A 19,069-nucleotide genomic window follows, 5' to 3' on the forward strand; every position below is an offset into this window, starting at 1 on the left:
TTTACAGATACTACAGCAGATTTCGCAGTCCTTAATTCAGCCAATCAGTAAGCAGATTACAGAGTCCGCAGCTACGTCACACTTCAAGTACTATGTGAAGTAAGAATAAATGCATTTCAAATCATAATAGTACGCTGAAAGACTGCATCTGAAATCGCATACAATAGGTATTTCTTTTAAATAAGTAATTATTCATATTAGCAATATTTCAGCAAATTTTCATGGGCAAAAAAGAGTCATTCTCTATTGTCAGTAGCCTAGTGATATGTGAGGTCACTTCACTTCAAACCAAGCAGCTCTTTGTTGGTGAATGTAGCAAATTTGTTTAAACGACTAAATCTGTATAGGGAACTGTTTCACTTTCACACAAAATTCCAAAAAGAAAAAGTACCAAAATCTCAATTTCAATCCAATCCAATTTAAATGACAGTATTTTGCCCCAGAAATTTGGTAAAATACTGTAAATGTGGCCGTACGTTTACTTTGCGGCCACTAAAAAGTACATTGGATATAGAGTGAATGTACTGTATGTAGTATGAACGTAATCCACACATGCTACAATCGTCATGTTGTCAATGTACCATGATCTGCTGTACCGGCATCAGAGGTGTCACTTCAGTGCCATTCACAAATCCTCTGCCGTTGCCTCATGGGATAGAAAAGTGTCCATCAGATGCACACGACAGGATATCACCAGAAATAGTAAGTCATATGGGTACTGTTTTATGAATACGGCAAATTTGGACATGCTACTTTTTTACATAATGTTTTTCATTTACACTGAAAAAAAATTGGTATAGAAACAATTTTGCTTAGAAATTGCTAGTAAATGTCAATTAATTACAAAGAAACACCAAATAAATATGAAATTTTTGAAGTCGAAAGACTAGTATTTTCTTGTAAAACATGCTCTAATAAACTTTGATATAGGAGGGAAGTATGCAATTTCAGATGCAGCCTAACTGTGCTTTTTCGACGAGTATTACCTACAACCAGAGAGAATTGTGTGATTTGTTTATTTCAACTTATTTGGTTGTGAATATGTGAGGGTGAATGCATGGGAGCTTAAAAATAACCAATAAAGTAGTACATTTGGTTAGATGCAAATGCTTACTACTTTGCCATCAACAGCGAAATGGATAGTAGAAGTATGCAAATTAGCATGCATATCTTCTCTCTTAGAAACATGATGACTTTTTTCATTAGATAATTGGATTTAGTAAATCGTTTTGTGGTAGAAGATTCAGAATTTATTTCATATTACATTATACAACACTTTGTGTATGTTTATGCATCTGTAATTCTGCTTAATAACAGTAAACAACAGGCTACACAGAAGGAGCAACTTTGAAGAGTGAAAATTTGAACCACTCTACTAACAATAATTAATCATTTAGTTTGCAATGCAATGTGGAAGAACAGCTCTTGTTTATGTTCCAAACATGTGATTGTGTGTGTGTGTATGTGTGGAAAAAGTATTGTGTGTTATGAAATACTTGAATTCAGAGTTTTCTTCCCGCAGTAAAGTGAGTGTGGAAGAATTCATCCATTATGAATGTCTCAGAGAAACACTGTCACCTGGACTGAGCTACTCAAACACCGGCGCTCCTGAGCAGCAGGTCTGGAGCAGGTGAGTATGTGGGCATGTGTGTCGGTGTGTGCGAGATGACAGTCTCTCTGCCTTCAGGAGAGACATCCTACCTCACTTTTTCACGCAGCTGATTTTCCCTTGTTAATAAGAGGTTTTTATGACATGCACATTTTACAATATCTCAAGAGTTAACAAGCACATTTGTGCATGCGTGTGTGTGTGTGTGCGATTCTAACACAATGATGTGCGAGCGGTGACATTGTGAAGGGCACACCGAGGCTTGGGTAACATCCAGTTTGGAATATTCAGTCCCTTTGGGTTTATTAAGCACAAACACTCACACATGAATCTCTCTGCTGTTCTCGCTCGTAAACCTCTCACAAAAGATGCATAAAAAGCACATTTGTGGAGAGAGGCCAATTATTAGTTACACAATACATTCTCACTTTCCTACTTAAATGGTTGCATGTTCTTTAATATAGTTTATGCTTAGTTCATGTGTTATTTGCATAAAATACACCTTATGTAACAGCTCTGTATTCAGAGAGTCAAGCAGCATTTGTAACTGAACAGTTTGAAATGTTGCATAAACATAAGCCATTAGTATTAGTAGTAATACAAATATTTTTATTTAAAGTAAAAAATAAATATTTTAATGTTATTTTAGTAGCATTGATATACTATTATATTTTTTGTTAATATTTTGAATTAAATTAAATTTTATATTTTCTTTTTTGCGTTTGCAAAATGAAATAAGTTTTCTATTTTAAAATAGTTTCATATTTTGATTTTGATTTAAAGTTTATTTATTTAAAATAATTTTAGTTACTGATCATTCTGTTTTAATAGAATTTTAATAGAATTAAAATTGTTTCTGTATTTCAGGTATCACACACTTAAAGAATCAAGAATCAAGATCAGATCAAGATCTACACTTTTGAAAGGTAAGAAATAATCCAGCTCATTTCTAAAAACTAGTCCTTTTGTTTCATTTACCCATTAAAAAAAGAAACAGTTTTCTCTATTTGATTACTTGTCGCTATTGTCCGCTGTGGCGTATTACATTCTCTAACATGTTTTAATAAAGCCATACGTAGGCACACATTGCTGTTGATTAAGTTTTTATGTAATTAAGGTATATTAATTATAGGGTGTTTTGGGTATTGCAATTCATGTGTCCCAGTTTTCTGCACCTTAATTGAGATTAATGTTCATGCTACATAATGTCCCGGGTCTGGGGTTTCCCTGCATGTTGAAGATGACTGTGACAAATATTCATGAGCTCTTGGACGTGCTGCATTACGTTTTTGCAGCTAAAGCACCCGTACAGATGGTTCCTGGCTCATTTAGAGTCAGACATGTCTGAAACGGACAGTCGAGAAGCGCTTAGACTGACTCATTGAGTTGAGGAGTCATTAACTTCTCAGACTGATGCAGTCCAATCCACGAACAAATCGCTTGGTGAACCAAACCAACCAATTCACTGACTCCAAAAGAATGACTTTTTCTATTGGATAGCAGGATGATGATTAGAGTTCAGATCGAGACTGTCTTGGGAAATCTTAAGCACAGTTTGAGATCATTAAAACCATAAATAGTAAACATCTCATTGAACATGGGATCTCATCTGCGATTTGTCTTCTAATGTAACTCGTCTGCCAGGAATGTGCTCAGAAATGCTGCATGGTCTTTTGGCGAACGTGAGGAATTTGATATTGGGAATGCTGGGCTCTTGTTAATGTCAGCGCTGAAGTGTTTTTACTGGAGCTGAAACATGTGACCGTGGTTGGCCGGGCTTCTGCAGCCGCGGGACTTTAAATGACGCGGGTCGGCTGTTTTCTTTCAGGTAGTGTTGCTGTTTTGTGTAAACACTGTTTCAAAGCGCCGCGCGCTTGACGCTTTGGTGAACGAATGTTCCAGGTTCAATGCAACTTAAGCCGTGGCGTAATGTTCATTTCTAAAAACAAATTTGTTTACAGCATTCCCACCGCTAAAAAAGATGATTTAGACACTTTGCAGCTCAAATAACACACTTTGTTTTGTATGGAACAATTATTGTAAGTGCTTGAAGCTGCACGTTTGAGCTTTTAAGCATCTTGCATTAATCAAAATGCATTTGTTCTGTGTTTTTAGAAACCGAGTGACAAGCTGAAGTCATTTTCTCTGGTAATCAAGAGATTGAAGGGTTTTTAAACCCTTGAAGAGCCGTGGTGCAGTTCTCACATGTAATGGCGGTAAATCTTCTTTGCACAGGGCTCAATCTGAGTGGCTCGACGCAGCTGTTTGGATAAATCTGGACGGAATATTAAAGCGCAGTTTAAAATTCTGTACATTAATCTCTCTTTCAGCGCTGATGTAAGCAGCCGCGCTGCGGGGATAAATATAATCTAATAACGCAGTGGCTTTTACAGTTATTCAAATGAAACCAATTAAAAAGCCTGCGTCTGCGCAGACCGCGTCCCTTGAGTGCGAGTTTACACAAGGTTTAGATCCGACGACTACCACCTAACAGATCACAACCGTCTGTTTCTCTTTCAGCCTCTCTCTCTGGGACGGAGAGATTGAGGAATCGTTTAAGAAGGTTGCTGGACCTTGAGACGGAAATATGTTGCATCTATAAACAATCTGTCATGATACATGCACAAACACGCACAAACTCTTTACACAAATGCATTAGCCAGGGCAAAACTGGATCGTTTTTTATAGTGCGTCATTTGTAGTGCGTCATTCTTAAAGTGCACTATTATCCGTAATAAATGACTTATAAAATCAATCTCTTCCTTGTTAACTTGAGCTTTTGTTTCGATTAATGCATAGAAATTTGTCAGTGCTTTGGTTTCTTGGTTTCATGCTTATTAGTCCAATCTGATTTTCACATTCAATTAGGCAGACAAATTGTTTGCTGCATTTACCCCTAAAATAAACACATTTTTCTGAATAAATACAAGATTTATGTTATGTACAAATGCTTTTTCCCATAAAGGACATTCCTGTATGTACCCAATGGGAGGTTTGTCAGATTTAACTCGCTTTTGAGGACAAATTTCTCCCTGAAGTCTTAGAAAGCAGACACAAACATGTGAGCATAATGGTTTGTGTTGCTCAGATTAATGCAGACCGCGTCCTGTGAGAAACTTTATATTGTCTTTAACCCTCAGAGGTATTTCAGCGTGTTTGTGTGTGCTGATATTTGCACGAGTCCCCTTGAGAGCGCCTGCCGTGTGCGTGTTGACAGCCGTTCAATGCTTTGTAAATCCCAAACCAAACCTTCCGACGTGGCGCTTGCGCTCATATCGTGCTGTGTGTCACAATTACATGTTAGTTACTCTGAACCACTTCTGAAAAATAAATACATAAATACTGGACCTGAGTGCTTTTCATGATGTTCGGTCGCATTGGCGGTTTGTATCGTCCAATTTGCGAACAAATGATTCTTACGAGTCAGTTCTTTGTAATGAATCTTTCAGAAACACTCAGTCTGAATCAATTCAGTGACTCGCTGTGAATCAGAACAAAAAAATCATCAGTAGATTCGGAAACATTAAATTCCTCATTTCCCGGCCCTAGCCTTTATATTTCACACACACATACAGATACAGCCCATTTTATCACTCAATTAAAACTGCCCTCGTTGACTTTCCTCTTGAGGAGCGGCTCGCATGGTGAGGTGAGCGAAGTCAATGCAACGCCTGGAATAATTAAATAGGAGTATTCTCATCACTCACGCGAAAGAATTGTCAGAGGTCATTCGGTTTCCCCACCTCACATGTATATAATAACCAGCAGGGTTTGTGTTGCTTAAAAGACTTATATTCTGTACTTTAAAATAGGCTTGTGTTTTGCGCACTATGCATTAACACGAATAACACATCACTCAGAAATTGCTAGTAATTTCCCTGAACAATTACAAAGTAACACATTGAATTAAACATGACATTTTATAGTAGATAAACTGAAATAGTATTCTCCTGTAAAACACACAAGATAGTTGTGTGAAAAAAATGAAAAATGAAAAATGTGACAAAAATGAAAAGTCTGTCATAATTTATTCACCCTGAAGTTTATCCAGACCTGTATGAGTTTCTTTCTTCTGTTGAACACAGAAGAAGATATTCTGAAGAATGTTGGTAACCAAGCAGTTGACGGTAGCCAATGACTTCTGACTTCTAATTTTTTTCTGGAAAAAAATACTATGGATTACTAATAGGTTTGGATAAACTTGAAAGTGAGTAAGCGGTGACAGATTTTTCATTTTTGAGGGAACTGTCAATTAAACAGACAGTTTGCTACTGTACCTTTAAGAGTTATATATGCAAATAAGCCCTTTTATTACTCTCTAACCTGTTTCAGCAGGTCAAGTGGCTGAATATGCAATAGTTCTTGATATGCAAATATGGGCGGTCATATGCTAATGAGCCATAGGTTGATGTTCTGGATGGACTGGGGAGGATTTTTGTGTTTGGAATGTTACAATGTATTAAATACTCTAGTACATTTAGAATGTTTCTATTTTTAGAAAAGAACGAAAATCATCCTTTGATCCATTATTCCATTATCCCACCCAAATGGCTTGCGAAGAAAACCATTGTCTTGTTTTCAGCATGGGAACATTTGCGGGTTAATGAGGTGACTTTGGGCTTCATTAGCATTTTGCATGTCACAACAGTGGTGCAGTTTTCAGTGCAGGGCATCACCATGGCAACATCTGCTCTGGGCCAGGTTATGGGATGCGGTATAATTGTTAAAGCAATGCGCTGGTAACTAGAAGGTTGATGGTTTGACCCTGTGAGGGCCGAGCCATCGCCACTGTGCCCTTGATCAAAACCCTTCACCTTGGTAGAAACCTTCACGACACTCTGTATGGTGATATCGCATGCTGCTTTATGATGACATGCCTGGGCGAGTGGCGATAAATAAAGATGGAAACTCTTCACTTGACCATGAAATCCATTAAGAAAGATGTTAGTCTAAATGATAGCCTGAAGTCCTTGACATCTGTCCATGACACAGCTGGTGCTTCTCCAAACACGAAGTAGTTAAATGACAGTTCACTCGACTCGCATTTGTGCTAACGATTTAGTAAAGCAATCTCAGAAAGATTATTGTTATTAGTAAACAGGCTTATGTTCAGTTCATCACACAATGCATGAACATTAACAACGTCCTACAGGTTTGTAAATGTAAATTAAGGTTTTTTTTTTTGCACAACGAAAAGTCATAATTTTACGATTTTTAATGTTTTTGAAAGAAGTATTGAATTGATTATAAATTTAAATAAGTAAAATCTAATTTATTGCTATGATGTAAAGCTGAATTTTCAGCATCATTACTTCAGTGTTACATGATCCTCATAATCATCATAATCATAATCAACATGTTGAAAACAGTTTCTGAAGGATCATGTGACACTGAAGACTGGATTAATGATACTAAAAATTCACAGGAGTAAATTACATTTTACATTATTTTACAATAGAAGACAGCTGTTTTAAATTGTACAAATATTACACAGTATTACAGTTTTTACTGTATTTTTAATCAAATAAATGCAGCTTTGGTGAGCAGAAGAAACTTTTTGAAAAATCACAATTATTTAAAAATTTTGACCTGTACTGCAGATTTCTTTAAAAGGTTCAGAATGAATGTTTTTGCTATTTTGTTTCATTAAATACTCATTTAGAACTGGAGAAGAGGTTCTGAGCACGGAAGTCATGAAAAGTTTCTCTTAGTAGAATGAACTCTTTATTGGAAATCTGTTTCCCATGACATGAGGTCTTTATCGTTGGCAGTAGTGAAAAACCAGGATGATTGTGTCAGTATTGTTAGCCAACAGCTAGAGGAACCTTGACTGGTCTCCAGCGGCTCAGCGTGTGTGTGTGTTTGAGGGCGAGGTCGGGGTCGAGGGATTGCTCTGTGAGACATAATTAAATCAACAATGAAAGATTTGCAGGGAGCAGCCCTTTAAAATTTAATTTTCTTCTGCAAGACTTTCCGCAGCAGGGAAGATCCCAGATAGACAGCGGAGCAGAAATGTGGGTTAACCAGAGGTTAGCACTAGGAAATAGCCTTCTGTTTAACCCACAACAAACAACTCTGTTCAGATGAACAGACCGACAAATACAACTGCAAAGCTAAATGCTCGTAGAGAATCTGTGGTCTGTTAAAACATGTATTAGTTCAGTTTAATGTCTCTGTTGTATATTGAGTTACACTGGCAGTCTAAGCTTCGGACTCATTTAGTCATTGTTTATTATGAGTAATTTCCACGTTAGAATAGCATTAAAATGTTAACTCTGAAATAACACAATTAGAAATCTGGGACAGGGTTATTATACTGTAGTTAAAACAAAAACCATGAAAAACATGCTTGAAATAAAATAAATGTTAACTGAAACCTTAAAAAAAAAAACATGTTTTATGTCAGCTAGTCACCGAAGAATCATTTCTCATTTTCATGAAGTATAACTTGATGTGCTAAAACTGAACTATACTCAAAAACTATATAGACATTAAAAGGAACTAATAAAAATGGCAGAAATACTGTAGTGATCAAAATATGTAATACAAATGGTATCTTTCTAATATTTGAGCTGCTTCTTTGTCAAGATTCAAGTGCCGATTGCTCTTGACATTCATCAGCCAACTTCATCAGGTGCATCCTGGGATATTTTTAAACACTATTTAAGGAGGAACTGGTGTGCTGCACATGTGACGACCCTATTCCTTCACTATACAGCAATTACGATTGTTTTAATTAAAATGTAGGCACAGTTTGTCTGCAGAACTGATTTCAAGCGTTTTAAGCAGAAGCTTTCACATCAAAAGATTTTTCAATCACGAACCGAGTCCAAACGTTTCTGTATGTTTTTTTGGAGCATTAACGAGATTCTAATGTGCTGCCACATTATCCTAAAATTAAAAGTCAACGCACGACCCCGCACACTAACAGCCGGAAGAGATGACAGATTAAAGCTGCTGTCTGACATCTCTGATTATTTTGCTGAATTATTTGGGGCGTTTATTGTGTCTGTGACTCGGAGTTCGTTCTGAGTAGAGATCTGCCTATTAATGAGACCTATGACCTGACACAACCCGTACCGATGTCAGATTTCAGGACTGAACCCAGTACAAAATTGTACACTCCCTTTTTGGCCCAAAATCTGCTTTCTAAGTGAACACAGCTGTGCAAATGTAATTCTGTTTTTTTTTTTTTTTTTCTTTTAGATCAACTACTGTCATGGTGGAGCAACAATCTGAAGAGCATCTTGCTGAGTAAGTTAAAGTTAAACTGTAAACAAAATAAGGCTCGTTTGCTCACCAGGGTTGCATTTATTTGACCAAAAATACAGTAAAAATAGTGAAATATTATTGCAATTTAAAATAGCTGATTTCTGTGTGAATATCTGTTAAAATATAATTTATTGCTGTGATCAAAGCTGAATTTTCAGCATCATTACTCTGGTGTCACACGATCCTTCAGAAATCATTCTAATATGCTGATTTGCTGCTCAAAAACATTTATGATTATTATCAAGGTTAAAAAAAACAGTCGTGCTGCCCAATATTTCTGTGTAAAGCATGAGATACTGCCATTAAAAAATGAAGATTAAAAAAAGAAATTAATACTTTAATTCATCAAAGACTTTTGAAAATCAGAAGTGACAGAAAAGACATGTATAATCTTGCAAAAGATTTCTATTTCAAATAAATGCTGTTCTTTTGAACTGTGTTTATCAAAGAATCCTAAAAGATGAAAATGTATCACAGTTTATACAAAAATATGAAGCAGCAGCAAAGAAAAAGTGAAACTGTGCCTGAATATTAACACATCTGGTTATTGCACATTTGCAATGTTCTTGCCAGGTACTCATATTTGTGTTCTTGCATTTAAATGTGTTTCTGGCCTTAATTTTCTGGCTAAAATGCAAGGATTAGCCATGCAAAATTAATAAAACATTAAATATTTATATTAATAGCTTACTATTTTTATTGTTTAATAACCTAACTTAACAGAAACCCAGAATTATGCAAACACAAAATGTATGAACTGTCTCAGAATTTCCTCCAGCCTCACACCTGTCGTTCTGATCAAACTGCTAGGAAACCCTCACAGCGTTTTTGTGCTCTCTATATGTAATTCAGTTTGCAGATCATTTTGGGAAACTGAAGACTTCGGGCCGGAACACAGTGCTAAAATACAGATAACACAATGACACGCTCTCATGCACGCAAAAGCGGCTAATACTCCACTTCCTCCGAATTAATCAACTAGACAACAATATCCCATCAGTATGCAGGGAGCAGCGGTGACCAGCAAACAAAACGGCGGATTCTCAAGCCGTGTCGCGTGTCTGCGGCGGGATTAATCCTGCGTGCTGCGTGTTTATCGGCGCCGGGCGGGGGACTCAGGTGCGAGAGCGTTCTGCGTGCGTCTGATAACTCGCGCCATTGTCCGGCCTCACGCGGTGTGACGGCTCCAATCTGCCCAGAGAACACCGAGCGTCCACGAAAGTGCGCTCTTAATATAAGCACGAGCTCTTTAGAGACCATTGTGCGCCGATGCATGGCAGAAGTGTGTGTGTGTAAATCTCTGGGTGAAAGTTTATGGCTGTGCCTTTGAAAAAGTGAAATTCTCATTTTGGTATGAAAAGCTGATCTCACTGTATCACCAAGACAGCAACTTCCCTGATGAAACTTTCCGCCTCGTTCAGCACTTTCTATGGTGCGCTGATAGATTAAAGCCCGTCGAGAAACACGGACAGACAGTCGGTGCCCGTTTGAGCGGTAGGTGGGTGTTTAGGTACAGTGCACCCAGAAATATCTGGACACTTCAAGCATAAATGACATTCTGCCATCATTTTCTTCCCCTCATGTCATTCCAGAACTGCATGACTTACTTTCTTCTGTGCAAAGAGGATATATTGCACAATGTACAGTGTGATGTTTTTCTATATTGGGCTGTCAGGATCCAACAATGACAAATGAAAGTGATCTATACGATTCAAAGGCTTTATTCTTAAACCTTCGGAAGTTAAAAAAGTACTTTGTGAAGAAAACACCAAAATTCAAGTCATCGTTTGATTAAAATCCTCCCCTGTTGTCAAATCCCATTTGGGACAAATATGGTGCTTCAGCCAGGTTTGACATTGATGTCAGTCCTGGCTACAGCACAATGGAAAATACTTGAGTATGAAATCACAGCCAGGGCATCTTCTGTCTATATTGTTACTTGTTTGCACTGACTGGTCAACCATCTGCATCTTAAATGCACTTAATAATTATGTGATACTTTTATATACACTGTCAATCAAAAGTTTCAAACAGTTATGCTTACTTGTATACGTTTTGAGCAATGTAATGCATGCTTGCTGAATAAAATTAATTTTTATGTATTTTTTCAAATCTTGCTTACCCAAACTCAAATTGATTTGCAGATTTTCAGTTTCCACAAAAATATTGGGCAGCACAACTGTTTTCAACATTGATAATAATCAGAAATGTTTCTTGAGCAGCAAATCAGCATATTACAATGATTTCTGAAGAATCATGTGACACTGACAAGACTAAAGTAATGATGCTGAAAATTCAGCTTTTTTTAATCACAGGAATAAAATAGTTTTTAAATGAATTACAACAGAAAATAGTGATTTTAAATTGAAATAATATTTCACAATTCTATTATTAGTTATTAGTCAATTCATATTATTGCAATTTAAAATAACAGTTTTCTATTTTAATATACTTTATACAAACAAAGCTGAATTTTCAGCATCATTACTCCAGTCTTCAGTGTCGCATGATCCTTCAATTCTGATATGCTGATTTATTATAAATGATAGAAACAGTTGTGCTGCTTAATATTTTTTGGGATCTGTGATACTTTTTTCAGGATTCTTTGATAATAAAAAGTTAAAAAGAACAGTGTTGATTCAAAATAGAAATTTTGGGTTACAGCATACACTGCTATATAAAGGTTTGGGGCCAGTAATTTTTAAAAAAGAAATTAATACTTTTATTCAGCAAGGATGTGTTAAATGGATAAAAAAGTAATAGCAAAGACTTACATTGTTAGAAAAGATTTATATTTTGAATAAATGCTGTTCTTTTTTACTTTGTATTCATCAAAGAATCAAAGACAGAAGTATCACAGGTTCCAAAAAAAATATTAAGCAGCACAACTGTTTCCAACATTCTTAATAAATCAGCATATTAGAATTAATTTCTGAAGGATCATGTGACACTGAAGACTGGAGTAATGGCTGATGAAAATTCAGCATTGCGTCACAGAAATAAATTATATTTTAAAGTATGTTAAAATAGGAAACCAACATTAGAAATTTCAACAATATTTTTTAAATTTTTACAATATTACTGTTTTTTTCTGTATTTTTGATCAAATAAATACAGCCTTGATGACCATAAGAGACTCCATTAAAAAATATTAAAAATCGTACAATTATCTTGTTTGAGTGGGAGTGTATATTAGGGGTGTGACGAGACACTAATCCCACGAGACGAGACGAGACACGAGACTGGGTTCACGAGAACGAGATTTTTAAACTTTTCTTAAGAAATCCTCAATGATGAAATATATAGGGAAAATAGTCTTTTATTCAACATAAAAAAATACAAAATGCAAAAAAAAAAAATAATTTAGGTGCATTTTGAACTTTATGAAATTAAACTTCCATTTTAATGAATTATTTGCAGTAATAAACAAGAGCTTCACCATTCTGGATAAATTAGGAATCCCAGCTGTTTTTAATAAATTGGAGACCATGATTCTCTCAAAAAAGATTAGAGAACTAAACAAAATAATGTATTTTAATAGTGGTTCTGACAAACTGTTCATTGCTCAAGTCTTTTAAAAACATATATTCATTTAAACAAACAAACAAACCAAAAAAAAAATCCAATGAAGGAGACAGTGTCTCACTTCATTAAGACTTGCTTGACTATTGAAATCTCCTGAATGAATGATTCAGTGACATGTTTTAAACGGGCAGTTGTCGCCACCTGCTCGCGGAAGAGGATAAGCGTTACTATACATACACGTGTTAAGATACTTTCGTTTTGACCGCTACTGTAGACAATAAGTGTTTATACCCAAACTATAAACTTTTATCCCAGTACTTCCATTATTTAAATGTCTATAACACAGAAATAATGATTATAATGTGGTTAAAAAGACTCCTTGTGTTACTTTTTCTGCGTTCACATTTACCCCGACCCTCTGATTCATTAACATGGGCAGCGACAAAATGTGCTTCTCATGCTCCACTGACACTCACGATGTGAAATGGTCCTAATAGACACAGCTAAATCGTTGTCATTCAGTAATAAGATCGCGTGGGTGTTTGAATCCAGATCTGGATATTTTAAGGATTAATTGTGCAGCACTAATGTTTTAGAAATGCAAAATGTTTTGCAAATGATATCGTCACGAGATCTCGCGAGACACATCGGATCTCGCGAGATCTCGTCACATCCCTAGTGTATATCATTTTATTGAATACAAATTTGTTGAATACATTTTTATGGTGTTTTTATCTATTCCAGAGCTCAACAGCATTGCATTCGACAGCATCTGTCTCTATTATGAATAAGCACTGACTCTGCAATGCGTGGTTTTTGTAGTCCGCGGAAGAGAGGAAGTCAATACTGGATGAAGTGCGAGTATGACAGAATGTTCATTATTAAGTGTCTTATGAGTCTAAATTGCTGCGTATGCGGATGTCACAGGTATGCAGCAGTGTTACCTGTCTCAGGTGATTAGACAAAGAGTAGGACGGGAACTTTCCTCCTCTCTCTTTCTCTCTCTTAGAGTCCTTATTTTTGCGCTCTCGCCACACTCTGGCAGGATAATAGCAGCCACAAATCATCCCGTAGGCTTCACTGGGCAGGAAATTGATGTTCTTTCATTTCAAAACAATGGAGAGCCTTATGAGGGGCCTGATGATGTCATAACTCCAGCGGCTGACAGGTTTGGGGGGCGCCGGGACAGCTCAATCAATCCCAGCATGCACTGGGGCTGCCATCGAAACGCAGAGCAGACATTCTCAATCAGACGCCACAGTCGAAGCGTTGTCTCGCACACACGCGCGGCTGTAACGTGGAGATGTAAAACCGCTGCAGGTCTGTAAAGTCGGTTGACGAGTGTTATAAATCTTTAAAGTTTCGAGAGGAGTGTGTGTGATTTACCGCATCAGGCCTCATTATAGCTGAGGTGACAATCATTTCAAGTCAGCGTGACATCTAAATTGACCCTATTTACTTTTTCTGGTCTTGTTAAACATTTCTTTTAGTCATCTATAATAATAAGCTGCAGTCGAATAACTACTTGGTGAGTCTTATTACACAAGCCCAGGTCAAATTTCACTAAAATCAAAAGGAAAGAAATAGGAATTAGTTTAATTTCGTTCCATAAAGAAAATGAAGCCTGTTTTGTATTGAGAGTTTATTTGAATGACATTCAAGCTCATTTCCCGCAAATCCTCATTATTGTAATGCACCTGGACATCTTACTTTTTAAAAGATTGTTCTTAATTCCCATTATTTTCAATGGTCACTATTAAAAAAGGTATTTTTTCTATTTATAATTTTAAATAATAATATTTATTTATTTATACTAAATGTATTAACCTTTATTTAGATTTATAAGATATTTATAATAATAGTGTTCTATTTAAATTCTGCAAATTAAATTTGTAATAAAATTCATTATTCTCTCTGGCGAATCATACATTTATTTTGTAAATTATCATTTATTAATAATAACGGATTTATAATAAATTTATTAGTTTTTAAATTTATTTAATATACTAGTGCTTAATTTAAATAACTTTTTGCTTGTTATGAAAATAATATTTAATTTAATTTCATACATTACATTTTATTTGTAATGTGAGTTTAATGACATTTCATTCTCTTTATTGTTATGCATCTGGACATTTAACGTTTTTAGGATTGTTTGTAATTCTTCTTATTCTCAACGGTGACTTTATCTGTTTATAAACTGAGAGCAGTACAGTATGATGTTTAAATATTTTTTCATTTACATAGTGTTCAATTTAATTTAATAAAAAAAAATATTGTCACAATGCAAAATATATATTTTGTGCCGGACAATGCTAACTGTTTTAATGAGATTCGCCATGTAATCATTGTTTCAGCAGACATTTGTTGACTTCGCCCATGAAACTCTCTTGCAAATCAGGTCCCCATGGATAAAGTCCTGCCCTACATTTTAATCTCATTGAATTTCATTATGATATATGTCACATTACATAAGTAAAATAGGTTGCGAGCACCATTTCATGTTGACTTTCTGCTTGAACAAACATATTGTACAGTTCAAATTTTAATCAGTCCTTTAAAGTCTGATTAAAGTCTCTTAGCGGACAGATGTTGTGGGTTAATTACGGCACATATAAAGCACTTTAAAATCAGCAGAAAGCTCTCCGGCAGGAATACGGCGTGATTCAAGGCCTGCGCTCTTGGCACAGGCGCCGCGTACCTGCTCGGTTTCGCTCTCCAGGGGAAAATCACGGCGATGAAGCCCCCCCTGACCGCTAACACGGCAGAAAACACTTCAAAGCCACCGGACACATGTGTGACCGATGGCCCTTTCCTGCCTGTCAGAGATGAGAGGGGGAAAAGCAGCGGGAATATCTCACACATACTCGAAAACACACTTCCAGAGCATCCGACGCGTTCCCGACCGCTCTGCTGTCAGCTTTATGGTTATGGTTGGCTGATTGTTGAGTGATGGTGGAGTGTGAACAGAAGGAAAACCGTCAGTTCACTCACACACACACACACACATCGATGCCAAATCTCAGATGCACAGACAAGGTCATCATCAGCACGACACAGATGCAAGGCAGAATATTATTTCTATGTTGCGGACACCGTATGCAAATTTTCAATATGCATAGAATATATAGATGACCTCAAGGCTGAAGTTTGATGTCAAACATGTATACACGTTCATATATCCACAGAAACACATACACGCGTATATTTATGCAGCACAGCCTTCCAGTGCATGTCAGAATAGAAAAGAGAGAGAGAAAGAGAGAGCTGGAAATGAGGTTATGATATTGAAGCAGCAGTTATTTCTATAGTTTCATATTCATAATGAAATGTTTTGACAGGTTCTCTCCTCTGAAGCGTATTGAGCTGCTGAAATGTCCAAATATCTGTGATGTTAAATATGCTCTTTCGGTTTTTCCCATTATCTCATTCGGATTTCTTAAGAAAACTGTAGAAATAGAGAAATTGATTATGTATGTAAATTTTTTTGGTGTGTGTGTATTTCCCAAATTCTCATTACTGTAATGCATCCAAATGTTTTATTTATAAATGTGATACAAATATTTTAAATAACCATAAATTAAAGGCAGTACAACAAATAAAAAATTAATCATTAAAAAAAAATTGTTTTCACATTACAGTAATGTGAATTTTGGGGTAAATGTGTAAATGAAACTTGCAATGTCACAATAGTTTATTTTTTTTTATTTTTTTTTTAATTCCCATTATTGTCAATAGTGATTTTTATTACTGTAATACATTATTTTTTTCACTACATTATAATAAAATTACTGCAATTCAAATTCAATTTTAAATGAGCACAAATTACAGTTTAATTGAGCATAAATTAAAGATTTAATTTAATTGTCATTGAAATAATGTCACAATATAAGTCCTAATACATGAGAAATATACTTTCTTATTTCTGTCTTTTGATTTTAGGTGAAATTCAACTCTTCTAGAGAGATTTTGTGAGATTTGCCTATTTAGACATTGGAAGACAAATGTAAGTTTGAAATGCTGTAAAAATGTCCAGTAAAAAAACATTGAAATGACATGAGTGAGGTTTAGCATAATAAAGCTGTTTCTAGATAAATTTAGCTTATGTATGATTATATGTGCTGTTTCAAAATATATATAAGATATGTAATTATATTAATATAATTATGATAATATAAATATATAATTAGATCAGTTTATTCTTCTAGTATCTGAATACTTTGATAGGTTAGCTCTGATTGTTTAATGTAAATGTAAAAACATACATTTTATATGCTGATAATGAGTCTGTTCTAATTCAGTACAGATAGTGCTAGAATAACAAGGTCGTTTTTCCACGAGCTCCAGACTGGAAGTGGTACTTTCCAGGCCCAGGGCGATGTTCTGCTGTCTGGAGATGTAAATGCCAGGACCGGTTCTGAGTGTGACAGCGCCGGAGCTCTCGGGAATAAACTCTCAGTCAAAACCGCTCCGTACCTGCTCTCCGGACTGAAGCGGTAATCAGAACAGGCAGATTCTGCTTTGCGGGAAACTGGGTCTCGGTGCTGTTTTTTTTTAAGAGCCTCTCATACACCGGGGTATTACAGCACTCGGATATAACGACAGCAGATCGCCTCAAATCTACAGATAAAACATAAGCCCGTCCTGAATCCGCTGACGAAAACCACGGGAGAAGTTTTGTTAACATGGCAAACTATAATTTGACAAAGACTACAGTGTTTTCAGAAAGCCTTTTAGAAACAGTGCAGTGTTTTCAGCTGTCTGTTTGTGATGTAAATTTCTACCCGTTTCATTTTAATGCCATTTCTTTGGCTTGAAGGCTTTCATTTCCCTTTCAGAGCAACACTAATGGTGTAATTACAAGCCCCACAATAAGCTGCCATATATGAAGAACTTAAGCAAAAACAGTGAAATCCTTTCAAAATGAAAAAATGTTAGAATAAACAGATGTAATCCGGCGAGGAAAAACATCTACCGAAAGTGCAAAGTGCTGAAGTGTGACGCCAGTGCAAATCTTCAAACAAAACAAAACGGCTATTAAAAAACGGAGACGTTTGGTAAAACTACAAAAAGAAGCCCTATCAAATAATCTTTCCTTCCTACGTGTACTCATCCAAAAGATAAAAGCTTTAAAAACTTGAATTAACCGTACCGCAGAAAGCAATCAAACCCGCGTAGCCGGGATATTTCATTAAAAGGAAGAGGAAAACACTCTCCGGTGCCTGAGCAACACGCACACCTGATACCATCAGAGCTTTTCAAAGTCCCTCGCTCAGCCGCCGATGTCTGTGATCTAGAACAGAGCGCTGATCTCTCAAAGTCACAGGAGTGGAGCAGCATTCAGAGGCCAATAACCCCGCAGTCGTCAGCCGTATCCTGGGGATGAGCCTCTGGGGGGCTTTTAAACGGGATGTACAAGCCCTCCGCGCTCACTCAGATTAGTTCTGTACTAAAGCATCGCCTGAAGACCTCAAAAAATGACGATTCGTACAGCTTCTTATTTAAACGAATCTATCTGACGTATAAAAATGCTGCCTTAGTTATGAAAGTACGATTTCTCAACTATGAGATTAAATGGAGACTTTTGCTGAAGGCTCCAAGTTCTCAGATGTTTCTCCTGAGAAAAAGAACCCAGTAATCTTAAGTGTTTCTCAAAACTGTGCTCAGATATATGAATATGAACGGACCTGGGCTGCTATTCACACTAATTTGTTAACATTTTACAATAAGGTTTCATCTTGAATTAACAATTAAAAACATGAAAACATGAATTAACAATTAAAAATACTTCAAAATAATTTATTAATCTTAGTCACTGCATAAACTCATTTTAATTTTATTTTGTCTTGTTTTCCAGTATAACTATTTCAACATTTATTTGGGAATATTTACTTAATATTTGTGCTGTGCAATGATTAATTGCGATTAGTCGCATCCAAAATACAATTTGTTTACATAATATGTGTTTACTGTGTATATTTATTATGTATATATACACACACACGCATACAGTATATATTTTGAAAATATTTACATGTATATATTTTTATTGATATTAATATTATACATACATATTTCTTTTAAATATAGACATGCATGTGTGTGTATACATATATTATGTAAACAACAACTTTTTATTTTGGATGCAGTTAATCATGATTAATTGCATAGCACCACTTAATATTGATAAAAAGTTTTTGCTTAAAACAAGACAAAATACCTGCCATTTGGTAAGAAAATTAATAAACGTCTTTCAAAGGAAAATACATTTACTTTTCTAACCCCACTGACAGGTATTTTTCCATTTTAAGCATAAACTATATAAATTAAATATCTATATCTATCTATCTTCACTAATTTTAACGAAGATTAATAAAAACGTAAGAAATGCAATGCTAATTGTTAGGTAATGTTAGTTAGCCCACTAATGAGACCTTATTTAAGAATGTTACAGTTAATTTTATAGTCATTTACACTTGCTGTATGACAACTACTGACTCATCTGTGTCTGTCTCTATATGTATGTAAGGAGAGAAACATCTGAAATTGTGAATAATTAAAAATACTAGTTTAAAATAATGTAATTTCAGACACTTTGTTTAGATTTTCCATCCCTCAGCTACATATAGGGAATTATATTAATATCTTAGTTTTAGTACCTGA

General features: G+C 35.6%; 1 protein-coding gene and 1 long non-coding RNA gene across 2 annotated transcripts in view; one reads left to right on the plus strand and one right to left on the minus strand.

Annotated features, from left to right (window-relative positions):
• chrm2a (cholinergic receptor, muscarinic 2a) overlaps positions 1-19,069 on the minus strand; it is a 74,327-nt gene that overhangs the window by 43,105 nt on the left and 12,153 nt on the right. The gene's annotated exons all lie outside the window — the stretch shown is intronic.
• The window catches only part of LOC127164451 (uncharacterized), an 85,317-nt gene continuing 68,763 nt past the window's right edge, over positions 2,516-19,069 (plus strand). Inside the window, exons 1-4 of the long non-coding RNA XR_007827651.1 lie at positions 2,516-2,535; positions 8,816-8,863; positions 16,349-16,412; positions 16,708-16,902. This is a non-coding gene — a long non-coding RNA (uncharacterized LOC127164451). The remainder of the gene's footprint in view (positions 2,536-8,815; positions 8,864-16,348; positions 16,413-16,707; positions 16,903-19,069) is intronic.

The sequence above is a fragment of the Labeo rohita genome, chromosome 4 (assembly GCF_022985175.1).
Source record: "Labeo rohita strain BAU-BD-2019 chromosome 4, IGBB_LRoh.1.0, whole genome shotgun sequence".
NCBI lineage: Eukaryota > Metazoa > Chordata > Actinopteri > Cypriniformes > Cyprinidae > Labeo > Labeo rohita.